Source organism: Castor canadensis, chromosome 17 (assembly GCF_047511655.1).
Source record: "Castor canadensis chromosome 17, mCasCan1.hap1v2, whole genome shotgun sequence".
NCBI lineage: Eukaryota > Metazoa > Chordata > Mammalia > Rodentia > Castoridae > Castor > Castor canadensis.
In genome coordinates, this window is record NC_133402.1 from 61,411,077 (window position 1) to 61,425,273 (window position 14,197).

A 14,197-nucleotide genomic window follows, 5' to 3' on the forward strand; every position below is an offset into this window, starting at 1 on the left:
TAATAAAAATAGAGATGACAAGGAGGGATATTACAACTGATGCCACTGAACCCTGAGGATTATTTTAAAACTTAAACTCTATTGAACTGGAAAGTCCTGAAGAAGTGTGTGAATTTCTAGATGCATACAACCTCCCACATAGAAACTGCTCCAAGAGACCAAATAAATGCATTTGAATACTCTGTGGAGAGTTCTGTAAGCAAAAAATAAATGAATAAAATATAAAGACAGAGAAAAGAAAGACAAATACGCCAATGAATACAGTAGAATCCAGAAACAGATCAGCACACATATGGTCAACGACTGTGCTCTGCAACTCCCTGGAGAAAAGATGGTCTTCCACTACATGGTACTAGACTAACACATATAGAAAAAGGCATGAATTTTCACCCTTACCTCACATTGCAGACAAAAATTAAATTGAAATTTATTATAAACTTAACCAGGACAGGCAAAACACAAACAACAAACTAGCTCCTAGAAAAAAGCCTCAGGTCCTGGAATTAGTAAGCCTTTCTTAAACAGACAACAAAATGAAGTAACCATAAAGAAAAAAGTTTAAAATACTGAACTCCATTAAAATTAATAACTCCTGTTCATCAAAGGCCACATTAAGAGAGCAAGAAAAGGAGGCACAGTCTGGGAGAAGATAGTTATAATGTACATAACTAAGGAAAATGTGACTATTCTTAATAGCCCCAAACTAAAAATCACCCAAAGAGCATCAGTAGCACAAGAGAAAAAAATGAATTGTAGCATATCTGTGCAATGGAATACTATATAAAAATTTTAACAAAAGAAACAAACTACAATAAGCCCTCCTTATTTGTAGATTTGTTATATGCAGTTTTGAACAAACATGGTCAGAAAATGATAAATAAAAAAATATCAAAAGAAATTTCAAACTCTGCAGCTAAGCGGTTGTGGGGCAGCTCTCCATCAGTGTCATCCTCAGATGTGCTTAAATCATTGTGTGATCTGCTGTTTCCCTGCCCTTCACTGTGTGACAATCTGCCTCCCAAAAAGCAAATGGTGCCCGAAAGCAAGGTCAAAGTGAATGTGTTTAATTGAAATGACAAAGCGAAAATTTGAGATTTGTGGAAAGGCACATGTCTTTAGCAGAAGTTGGGAGAAAAATGAACCAAGCAGCTGCAGACCAGCACTGAGGACTGCACTTGAGCACAGATTGGTTTTTCCTCAATGGTGAGCTACCCGCCCACATCAAGGGTCTACTGCTCTGCTACCCAGCACACAGGAATCTCCTGGCAATGTTGAATGGAAGAAACTAGAAATAACACAATAATGATTTCACTTAGGTGAGTTCAAGATCAGGCAAAGTTATTTCTGATTGTAGAAGCTAGAAGAATGTTAGTTCAGAGGGGAGGGGAGGGCATGTTTTGATTTGGGGGTGATCATGAGGGTCCTAAAATAGCTCCCCATTTCTGTCTTGGTGCTATGGTCCATGTGTTAAAGGCTTGGTCCCCAGGGTGCTATTGGGAGGAGGTAGGACCTTATAGGGGGGTCTTTAGGTCGTTGGAGGGGACCTGAGTGCCCAGGTCCTTTTCCTTTTCTCCTTTTGCTTCCTGGCTGAGGATGAGGTGACTGGCTTTGGTCTACCACATGCTCCCACCATGATGTGTTGCCTTGCCATGGGACCCTGAAGAGTGGGGCCAATCCATCATAGGCTGGAACCTCAAAACTGTGAGCCCAAAAAAACCTTTTTGCCTTGTGAGTCAATCATCTCCAGTATTTTGTTACAGTGATGTAGTGACAGAAAGTTGACTCACACACTTAGTGATGGTTCCTGAATAAATGCATCTGTGAAAATTCATCAAAATACATACTTAGAATTCATGTATTTATGCAGATATAGGTTACTTCATTGGTTTTTCAATGGAAAGAGGGAGGGAGCAGCATCCACAAAACTCTGGGTTTTTTGTCACTTACTTCTCACTAGAAATGCTTTGGATTCAAAGCACTGTTTCCCTCTGCAGCAGCTGGTGTAGTTATGGCACCTGAGTGAGGAGTTGGTTCCACTTCAGAAAAAAGGAGAGAGTGAAAGGGAGAGAAGGAGAGAGGGAGAGGGAGACAGAAAGGGGGGGGGAGAGATGGGACTAGAGAAGAAAGAGTAAAGGGAGGGAGGGAGGAAAGAGAGGAAGGGAGGGAGAGATGGGGGAAAGAAGAGAGAGGGAAAGAACAAAAGGGAGGGAGGGAGGAGAAGCTGAAAGGTATGAAGGATTTGAAGAACAAATCCCACTGTCTGTGCAAACCTCTCCCAGCACCTGTTCAGTGAGCCCCGTCAGGTGGTCTCCCGCAATGCCCCAGAGCCCCACAACACACAGACTGTGGGTTCTAGAATTGCAAATTTCCATCAAAAATGCACATTCCTTTCCTGGATAAAGGCCATGTTACACAACAGCCTCTGGAATGTTACATAGAGCCAAAAGGGATATCATTGCCCATGAGCTACAGAAAAATCAACCTTTTAAAGAGAGAGGGGGTGGGGGGATATGCTCTTTCTTTTTCCTTTTCTTAAGAAAATTTATTGGCAGGTAAATCGCTTCTCCTTTATCAATGTGTGGGCAGTCCCACATTCCTTGCCAGTCCCTCCAAGCTTTTCAGATAAAGTTGGCAGGATTGGCTTTGAATTATTAGAAATTTACAGGGACTGAAAAGCTCACCTTCTTGTAGAAATACTAGCAAATATTTTCAGATGAAATGGGATGATATTAGGTTTGGGCATTGGGGAAAGGCTGGGGATACATACATGAAACAGGACTGATAGTGCGTTGAAAATGGTTGAAGCTGGGGGTAGGACAGCAGAGTTAAGACACTGCTCATTCCATTTTTATGTTTGAAATTGCCCACAATAAATAAAAAACAGACTGTCTGCGGGTGAATTGGTTTGGAAGGATAAACATTTACATCTGATCACATGAGTTAATAATCAGGGAGATTCTGTTGAAATCAACTTGCCACTTCTCAAGTTCTGAAAATGAAAATAAAATCCCCTGGTTTGATCTCCAAGCCACTAATTATTTTCTGTCATCGATGTGTTATTCACTGATTGGTGTGTGAACTCCAAGCTTAATAACTTGTGATTTTCATTTTTGATTGCTAAGGATCATATTAGGTTTTCATGTCTGGGTTCTTTCAGATAAACAACTTAATACAATTATTTTAAGAATCTTCCATGTTTCTAGTGTATAGCGTAGTTGACTCCTTTTCACTGCTGAGTAGTGTTTCAGCGGATGGCTACACCACAATTTTCTTACCTAGTCACCATTGGTGAACATTGGAGTTGCTTCTGGTTTGCTGCTATTACTGAAAGAAGCTGCTATGAACTCTTCCTTGGGTGAGTGCCTAGGAATAGAACGCTGAATTGGATGGTAAGCATGTATTTAACTTTGCACATTTTTTATTTTTGGTGATACTGGGGTTTGAACTCAGGGTCTCACGTTTGCTAGGCAGGCATTCTACCAATTGAGCCCCTCCACCAGCTCAATGTCTATTTAACTTTTTAAGGAACTGCCAAACTGACTGGGGTGAGATGGAATCCAATGTCACTTTGATTTGCATTTCCTTTAAGACTAAGAACGGTCAACGTTTCTTCATGTATTTATTAACCATTTGTGCCTCTGCTTTTGAGAATTGTCTGTTCATTTGCCCATGTTATTTGTTCTTTTTTTTTTGGTTTATTTATTCATTTATTCATATGTGCATACATTGTTTGGGCCATTTCTCCCCCCTGCCCCCCCGTTCCCCCTGTCTCCCCCCACCCCTCTCACTTCCAGACAGAACCTATTCTGCCCTTTTCTCCAATTTTGTTGAAGAGCAGACATAAGAAAGACAAAGCATTTTTGCTAGTTGAGATAAGGATAGCTATACAGAGAGATTCCTAGCATTGCTTCCATGCACAAGTGTATTACAATCTGAATTGATTCATCTCTACCAGACCTCTTCACTACTTCCCGGTCACCTTCCCATATTGACCTCTGTTGTTTTAAGTTTACTGTGTTAGCTCCTCTACAGTGGGCACATCAAACGCTTTCAAGTTTTGGGTTTCCTACCTATTCCCTATTCCTCTTGTATGTGTTCTCCCCTTAGCACGTGACCCATATCCAATAGTATTACTGCATTTGTTTTAGGTGTAAAGTCGCATATGAAGGAGAACATGAGATTTTTGGTCTTCTGAGTCTGGCTAACTTCGCTTAAGATGATGTTCTCCAGTTCCATCCATTTACTTGTGAATGATAAAATTTCATTCTTCTTTGTGGCTGAGTAAAATTCCATTGTGTATAAATACCACATTTTCTTAATCCATTCGTCAGTGGTGGCATCTTAGCTGTTTCCATAACTTGGCTATTGTGAATAGTTCCGCAATAAACATGGGTGTGCAGGTGCCTCTGGAGTAACCTGTGTCGCATTCCTTCGGGTATATATCTCCAGGAGTGGGATTGCTGGATCATATGGCAGATCTATGATTAGATTTTTAAGAAGTCTCCATATTGTTTTCCAGAGTGGTTGCACTAACTTACATTCCCACCAGCAGTGTACAAGGGTTCCTTTTTCCCCACATTCTCGCCAACATTTGTTGGTGTTGCTGTTTTTGATGATGGCTATTCTAACAGGGGTGAGGTGGAATCTTAGTGTGGTTTTGATTTGCATTTTCTTTATGGCCAGAGATGGTGAGCATTTTTTCGTGTGGTTTTTGGCCATTTGAATTTCTTCTTTTGAAAAAGTTCTGTTTAGTTCAGTTGTCCATTTTTATTGTTTCATTGATTTTGGAGGAGTTTAGTTTTTTGAGCTCCCTGTATGTTCTGGTTATCAGTCCTTTGTCTGATGTATAGATAGCAAATATTTTCTCCCACTCTTCAGTTCAGAGATCATTTCTTTTGTTCTGCAGAAGCCTTTTAATTTCATGTAGTCCCATTTGTCCATCCTTTCTCCTAGTTGCTGGACTGCTGGGGTTCTATTGAGGAAGTCCTTGCCTATACCTGTTGCTTTCATAGTATTCCCTGCTCTTTTCTGTACTAGCTTCAGAGTTTTGGGTCTGATATTAAGATCTTTGATCCATTTTGAGTTGATACTACTAAAGGGTGATAAACATGGATCTAGTTTCAGTTTTTTGCAAATAATAACCAGTTTTCCCAGAAACATTTGTTGAAGAGGCTGTCTTTTCTTCATCATATGTTTTTGGCACCTTTGTCAAAGATAGGGTGGGTATAGCTGTGTGGATTCATATCCAGGTCCTCTATTCTGTTCCATTGGTCTTCATGTCTGTTTTTGTGCCAGTACCATGTTGTTTTTATTCCTATTGCTTTGTAATATAATTTGAAGTCAGGTATTGTGATACCTCCAGCATTGCTCTTTTTGCTAAGTATTGCCTTGGCTATTCACGGTCTCTTGTCTTTCCAAATGAACTTTAGGGTAGATTTTTTCAATCTCTGTGATTAATGTCATTGGGATTTTGATGGGAATTCCACTAAACATGTAGATTGCTTTTGGTAGTTATAGCCATTTTTACTACATTGATTCTACCCATCTATGAGCACAGGAGATATTTCTACCTTCTGTAGTCCTCCTCGATCTCTTTCTTCAGGAGTTTGTAGTTCTCCTTGTAGAGGTCATTCACATCCTTTTTTAAGTTTACTCCTATGTATTTGAATTTTTTTTGAAGCTATTGTAAATGGAATTGTTTTCATATATTCTTTCTCAATTTGTTCATTGTTAGTGTATAGAAAAGCTAATGATTTTTGTAAGTTGATTTTGTATCCTGCCACCTTGATGTAGCTGTTTATGGTGTCTAGGAGTTTTTGCATAGAGTTTTTTGGTCTTTGAGGTATAGGATGATGTCATCTGCAAATAGGGATATTTTGACAGTTTCTTTACTTATCTGTATTCCTTTTATTTCTTCTTCTTGCCTAAGTGCTCTGGCTATTCCAGGACTATGCTGAATAGGAGTGGGGATACCCTTGTCTTGTTCCTGATTTTAGGGAAAATGGTTTCAGTTTTCCACCACTAAGTATGATGTTAGCTATAGGTTTGTCAAATAGAGGCTTTACAATGTTGAGGTACTTTCCTTCTATTCCAAGTTCTCTTAGAGCTTTTATCATAAAGTGGTGTTGGATCTTATCAAAGGCTTTTTCTGCATCTATTGAGATGATCAAGTGGTTTTTGTCTTTGCTTCTATTAAGGTGCTATATTACATTTATAGATTTTCATATGTTGAACCACCCCTGCATTCCTGGGATGAACCCTACTTGGTCGTGCTGAATGGTCTTTCTGATGTGTTGTTGGATTCAGTTTGCCATTATTTTGTTGAGGATTTTTGCATCAGTGTTCATTAAGGAAATTGGCCTATAGTTCTCCTTTTTGGAGGTGTCTTTGTTTGGTTTTAGGATGAGTATAATACTGGCTTCATAGAATGAGTTAGGCAGTGTTCCTTCCCTTTCTATAACATGGAAAAGTTTAAGGAGGGTTGGTATCAGTTCTTTTTTAAAGGTCTGATAGAATTCAGCAGTGACTCCATCAGGTCCTGGACTTTTCTTTTTTGGGAGATTTTTTATTGCTGCTTCAATTTCATTTTGTGTTTTAGATCTATTTAGGTGGTTAATATCCTCTTGATTCAATTTTGGATGGTCATAAGTATCTAGAAATTTGTCCATTTCTTCAAGATTTTCAAGTTTATTGGAATATAGGTTCTCAAAGCAGTCTCTGATGATTCCCTGGACTTCCATGGTGTTTGTTGTTATCTCCCCTTTTGCATTTCTGATTTTACTGATTTTGGTTTTTTCCCCCCTCCTCATTTTAGTCAGATTTGCCAGGGGTCTGTCAATCTTGTTTATTTTTTCAAAGAACCAACTTTTTGTTTCACTGATTCTTTGTATGGTTTTTTTGGTCTCTATTTCATTAATTTCAGCCCTTATTTTTTTCTTATTTCTCTCTTTCCACTTTTTTGGGATTTGCTTTTTCTTGTTTCTCTAGGCGTTTGAGATGTAGCACTGGGTCATTTATTTGAAATCTTTCTGTCATTTTAATATGTGCGTTCATGGCTATAAACTTTCCTGTCAGGATTCCCTTTGCTGTGTCCCATAGGCTCTGGTAGGTCATGTTTTATTTTCATTAACTTCCAGGAAACTTTTAATTTCCTCTTTTATTTCATCAATGACACTGATCATTGAGCAGTGCGTTATTCAGCTTCCAACTGTTTGAGTATTTTCTGCTGTTGTTTTTGTTGTTGAATTCTAGTTTTAATGCATTGTGATCAGATAGAATTCAGGGGTTATTTCTATTTTCTTATATTTGCTGAGGCTTGCTTTGTGCCCTAAGATATGATCAATTTGGGGGAAAGTTCCATGGGCCGCTTAGAAGAATGTATGTTGTGTGGATGTTGGATGAAATATTCTGTATACATCAGCTAGGTCCATTTGATCTATGGTGTGACTTAGTTCTAGAATTTCTTAATGATTTTTTGTTTGGATGACCTATCTATTGGTGATAGAGTAGTATTAAAGTCTCCCACTACCACTGTATTAGAGTCTATATGTGCTTTTAAGTCCTTTAAAGTATGTTCAATGAAATTGGGTACACCGAGATTTGGTGCATATAGGTTGATAATTGTTATTTCCTTTTGGTATATTTTCCCTTTTATTAGTATGGAATATCCTTCTTTATCTCATATGATCAATGTAGGTTTGAAGTCTACTTTGTCTGAGATAAGTATTGCTACTCTTGCCTGTTTGGGGCCATTGGCTTGGTAAATCTTCTTCCAGCCTTTCACTCTAAGCCAGTGCTTGTTTCTGTCAATGAGATGGGTCTCCTGTAAACAACAGATTGTTGGATCTTCCTTTTTAATCCAGTTTGCCAAACAGGGTCTTTTGATGGGTGAGTTGAGTCCATTGACATTCAGTGTTAATATTGATAGGTATGTGGTGATTCCTGTCATTTAGTTGTTTTTGTTGTTTAAGAGTTTGATTGTGTGCAGCTGAACTGATGTTACTCCCTAGTTCCTTGCCTTTTCTCCTGTGGTTTGATACTGCTGTCCTCTCATGGTTTTCTTTGCTTTCATTTTTTGTGTGCAGAATTCCTTAGAGAATCTTTTGTAGTGGTGGCTTTGTGGTCACATATTGTTTTAGTTTCTGCTTATCATGGAAGACTTTTATTGCTGCATCTATTTTGAATGATAGTTTTGCTGGGTAGAGTATCCTGGGGTTGAAGTTATTTTCATTCAGTGCCTGGGTTACCTCACTCCATGCCCTTCTTGCTTTTAAGGTTTCCATTGAGAAATCTGCTGTGATTTTGATGGGTTTACCTTTGTATGTTATTCGTTTTTTCTCTCTTGCAGACTTCAATATTCTTTCTCTGTTTTCTGTGCTTGTTGTTTTAGTGATAATATGTCATAGGAAGTTCTATTTTAGTCAAGTCTGTTTGGTGTGCTGGAGGCTTCCTGTACCTGAATGGGCATTAGTTTCTCTAGATTTGGGAAATTTTCTGTTATTATTTTATTGAATATATTATGAATCCCTTTTGCTTGGACTTCTTCAATGCCCATGATTCTCAGGGTTGGTCTTTTGATGGAGTCAGTGAGTTCTTGCATATTCCTTTTGCAGGTCTTGAGTTGTTTGACTAACAGTTCTTCAGTATTTCCTTTAATTTTTATTTTATCTTTGAGTTCTGAGATTCTGTCTTCCACTTGTTCTAGTCTACTGGAGTGGACTTCCACTGTGTTTTGTGTTTCTGTTTGATTCTTTTTTCTGAGGTTTTCCATATCATGGGTCACTTCTTTAATATTTTCTATTTTCATCTTTAATTCATTTATCTCTCTATAGTGTTCTCTGTTTCACTTTGGTGTTAGGGCTCCTATGAGTTCATTGATTTGTTTCTGTGTCTTCTGGTATTCTTTATTTTTGGTGTCTTGAAATTTCTTGAATACATCTTGTACATTTTGGTTAACCATGTCTAGTAACATCTCCATGAAATTCTCAGTGATTACTTCAGGATTTCTTCTTTGAGGATGTTTTTATGGGCATTTCTGTGTTCCTTGATATCATTTATCTTTGTTTTGCTGGACTCTAAAACTTAGTATCCATTTTCTTCATTTTCCTCTGAATCCTGTATTAAATTATTGTGTGTGGGGGGGGAGAGTGGTTTCCATCCCTTTTTCTTCTTCCCATCACTCCACTTGGTACTGTGCAACTATGTTCTTGATAGGCTAGTTGGTAGGTCACCTGTTTTCTTTCCCTTGATTTAATTTTTGTTTTGTGGCTGTCTTGGGTTTTTAGCTAGCTTAGTGTGCTATTTCTGTCCCTGGTCTGAGTGTAATTTAGTTATAACTAGTTCACAGGTTTAATACCCATCCAGTAGTTTATATGTTATATAGAAGACCTCTTGGTGGTAATACCTATAAGGAGTGGGAGTTGGGGGGTTAACGTTTGTAAGGCTAGCTATAGAAATTTGAGGAGTTGGATAGGGTGGCACTAAAGGGGAAGTGGGAAGTGGGGTGAGTGAGTAGGGGAAGCAGTTTTGTGGTCCTTGTGTGTGTTTGGGTGTATTTCTGTTATAGTAGAGGGTGATTGTGTTAGGGATTGCAGGGGTTTGGGGTTGTGTAATGTGGCTATAGTAGGTTGGTCAGTGGGTGATGAGTGTGTAGGAAGGAAAGGTAGTTTGGTGATGGGTTGGGAGAGAATGGGAGGGGAAGGTGAGGAATAGGGAAGAGAGTGGGTGAGAAGGGGCAGAATGAGGTGTTGGGGAGGGGAGCAATGGATTTTAGCACAGAAGAAGGAGGGATAGTAAAGGGGGTGAGAATAAGGATGAGAAGAAGATGATGGTAAAGTTGATAGTATAGAAAGAAAAAAAAGATAGTAGGAATAGGAATAAAAATAGAAAACCCACAATAACAAAACAAACAAAAAACCCAAAGAAATCAATGGGAAAAAAAACCCAAAACAAACAAACAAAAACATTTTTTAAAAAAAGAAAAACACCAGGTTCAATAAGATTTAGTCTTAGTTTAAGTTCTGGAGTTACTCCTCTAGCATCCAGCCCTGGTATTTGGGTATAAACAAAAGCTCTTTGTGAGTAGTGTTTTGTTCTTCTACCACTTAAATTGAAATTGTGAGGTGAGGTAGCTTTGCCATATCATGCAGGGTGGTCTGGGATATTGATTTTTCTCAGCTGATAGCTGTGTCACCCTTCAGCTGCAGTTGCTTGGTCAGCTCCTCCCCCAGCAAGGTGGGGAAGTTTAAGTTTGAATGCTGCCCTCAGGTTCAGGAGATCAGTTCTGTAGTCCACTAGTTGCCCTGCTTTGAAGGTGGCTTTTCACTGTGCTTGTTTACTGGGATTTCCACACTGGGGGGTTATTTCTTTGCCTTGCCCCCTTTCTCTGGGGCAAGTTCAGTGTTCTGTCAGCCGCACCCCTGCTATCAGTGTGTTATGATGGTTTGCTGTTTATTTTTCAATTTTGGGGGGCATTTTGACTTTGGTTGATGCTCACTGGCTCAGGAGATGAGTTCTGTGATTCGCTACCTGCCCACCTGCTTTCAGCCTTCCTGCCTTTCCAGCATTTGTTTACTGATAGTTCACACTGAGATTAGCTCCTTGCCCTCCCCCTTTCTCCAGTGCACTTTCAGCTTTCCTGCACCCTCTGCTGTTGTGCTAGATTACAGTTTGTTGTTTGTTATTAAGATTTTTGGGGGGGTTCAGTCTGCTCAGGGGCTGTGCTACTTTATCCAGAGGCAGGTGGGGGAATTCCACGTGATGCATGGCGTTCACCTATTTGGTCTGCAGAATGTCTTGCAGGTAGGTTTGGAGCCAGCAGCGGCAGCTGCAGCAGGGTGGCAGCCCTCAAGTTTTCTAAGTATAATGTGTTGTGGGGAAGCTTTCCATGGGCTAGGGAATTGGGGTGTTGAAGATTTGATTCTGGTTGGTGCTTTATTTCCTCTTGATGGAAGAGGAGAAGAGAAGGAAAGAAAAAAACTTGCCTTGGGAAGGAGTGTTGCAGCTGTTAGGTGCAATTAAAGGCTGATTTGTGGGTCGGTCTTTGATTTTTTTTCCTGTACCTAATTTGATGGTGGTTATTATTTTGGCTAGAAGCAGTCAGAATTACTAAAGTGTGGTTCCAGTGTCTCAGGGAGGTTTTGGAGTCATGGAGCTCAGGCTATCTGCCTCCGTACCCTAATTGCCATCCGAGAGAACTCTGAATGATTACTTACAGGTCCTGGGAGGTAGGTGGGATGCCTGGAGGTCACACACATGGGGATCAGGGAGTGTGCAAAGAGAGACAGAGACCCATGGATCTATGCCTCTATTAGAACCAGAGTTATCCAGAAAGGTTTCTTGCAGGAAGTTGTGGTTGGTGACTTTAAAGCAAGTTCCCAGAGGTTGTGCTGTGACTGAGAGGTGGTGGCTACAGCGTATCTGCACAATCTATGTGGGATGTGAGGTCACAGGGGTGAAATGAGTAGGGAGTTGGTCAGGAGGCAATTTATAGAAAGCAGAAATACTGGACTGACCCCACTGAGGACCTCTCCAAAAGCCAATCAGAGGCCTTGTTGCCACCTCTGTGCATGACATCAGTACAATCACTCCTACTGCTCCCCTCAGATCCTTGCCAGCCCCCAGAGACTATGGACATCGTGGCCCAAATGACAGCCATCACTACACTTGCTGCTGGCCAGCTCTGAAGTAGTGACTCAGCCCCATGGATGTGAAGGCCCGAGAGCCCCCCAAGTAACTGCTATGCCGGTGACTGGAGCATTTGTGGGCAGGACTCCTGCCATTTGTTTCTTCTTTTGATGTTTAATTTTTTGAGTTCTTTATATATTCTTGTTATTAATCCTTTGTCCATGAATAGCAGGCAAAGATTTTCTCCCATTCTGTTGACGCTCTCTCTGCTCTGTTAAATGTTTGCTGTGCAGAAGCTTTTTAATTTGATACAATACCATTTGTCAATCTTGCTCTTATTTCTGAGCTATTGGAATTCTATTCAGAAAGTTGCTGACTATGCCTGATCTTGAAGTGTTACCCTTATGTTTTCTGTAGTACTTTCAAAGTTTCAGGTCTTACATCACAGTTTTTAATTTTTGAACTGATTTTTGTACTAGGAGGAAAATGGGGTGTTTTTTCACTTTTCTACATGCAAATAGCCAGTTTTCTCAGCACCATTTGTTGAAGAGGCTGTCATTTTTTCCAGAGTCTGTTTTTGGCATCTTTGTCAAAAACCACCTGGTGTAGGATGTGGGCTTATTCCTAGGTCTTCCATTCTATAGCATTGGTCTACATGTCTATTTTTTTGCTAATACCACACTTTTTTTGTCACTGTGGTTCTGTAGTATAGTTTGGAGTCAAGCATTGTGATTCCTCCAGCATTGCTCTTTTTTGCTCAGGATTGCTTTGGCTGTTCAGAGTCTTTTGTGCTTCTTTATGAATTTTAGGGCTGATTTTTCTATTTCTGTGAAGAACAACATTGGAATTTTGATGGTGATTGCACTAACCCTGTAGATTGCTTTCAGAATTAGAGCCATTTTCACAGTATTAATTCTGTCAGTCTGTGACTGTGTAATGTCTTTCCATCTTCTAGCATGTTCTTTCATTTCTTCCTTCTGTGTTTTATGTTTTCATTGTAGAGGTTGTTCACCTCCTTAATTAGGTTTATTCCTAAGTATTTATATTTTGAGGCTATTAGAAATGGAATTGTTTTCCCATTTTCCTTCTCAGCCTGTTCATTGCTGGTATATAGAAACATGGAGTTGGGCATGGTGGTTCACACCTGTAATCCTAGCTACTAGGGAGACAGAGATTGGGAGGATTGCAGTTCAAGGCCAGTTCAAGGCCAGCCTGAGCAAAAAGTTTACAAGACCCCATCTCAACCAATAAAAGCTAGATGTGGAGGTGCATGCCTGTAATCCTAGCTATATAGGAAGCAAAAATAGGAGGACCACAGTCCAGGCCAGCAAGACCCTATCTCAAAAATAACCAAAGCAAAAATGGCTAGGTACATTATTCAAGTGGTAGACCACCTACCTAACAAGCATAAGACCCTGGGTTCAAACCCAGTACCACAAAAGAAAAAAGAAAATCTCCTGGGTGCTGTATGTTGATTTTGTTTTCTGCTACTTTGCTGATTGTCAGATCTAGGTGTTACTTTTTGGTGTGGTCTTTGGGGTCATGTCATCTGCAAATAGGGATCATTTGATTTCTTCCTTTCCTACTTGTATTCCTTTTATTTCTTTTTCTTGCCTTATTGCTCTAGCTAAGAATTCAGATACATATCATCTGAAAATAGGGATAATTAGACTTCTTCCTTTCCTACTTGTATCCCTTTTCTAACTTTTTCCTAACTTTTATCATGAAGGCCTGAGGAATTTTGCATTTATTTAATTTAAAGGCATTTGAATTTTGTCTGCATTTATTGAAATGATCATGTGATTTTTTTTTATCCTTTATTCTGTTTGTGTGTTGTATGATGTTTATTGACTTGTGTACATTGAACCATCCTTATATTCCTGGAGTGAAACCAACTTGATCATGGTGTATGATCTTTTTAACAAACTGTTGTTAAATTCTGTTTGCAAATATTGCACTGAGAATTTTTGCATCTAGGTACATCAAGGAAATTTGTCTATAATTTTCTTTTTTATTGTATTCTTATGTAGCTTTGGTATCAGATTAATGCTGACTTCATAAAGTGAATTTGCTAGTGTTCCTTTCCTTTCTACTTTATGGAATAGTTTGAGGAGTTGGAGCAAGCTTTCTTTCACTCCTGTTACTACTGAACCTAACTGGGCCTAACTGGGGGTGACAAGAGATGCAGAAGACACAGGATAGACAGACAGACAGAAAGTTTGGGCCAGGTGTGTTGGGCACTCAGATGGAGATGCACAACAGCCTCGTTGCTTCTTATCTCTATTAATCTCTTCTCTTTAATCTGCTTCTTTTCTCTGTCTTTTTTTAAGGCCTTACTCCTTTACAATTCTTTAAAACCTTGCTTCTAAAAGTCTTCTTTTCTGTTCTTTGAAGTGTCTTTCCTTAGACTCACTCTGTCTGATGTTTTCTCTTAGCATTTCTTTAGCTTAGCTTTTCTAAACCCTATGTATAAAGTTCTTGGTGCAGACTTGCACTATCTCATGTTCTCTCTAGCTTTCTTAAAGTCTTGGCCCTTAGACTTGCAGACAAACAACAGCAGCAGTCCCCTTGC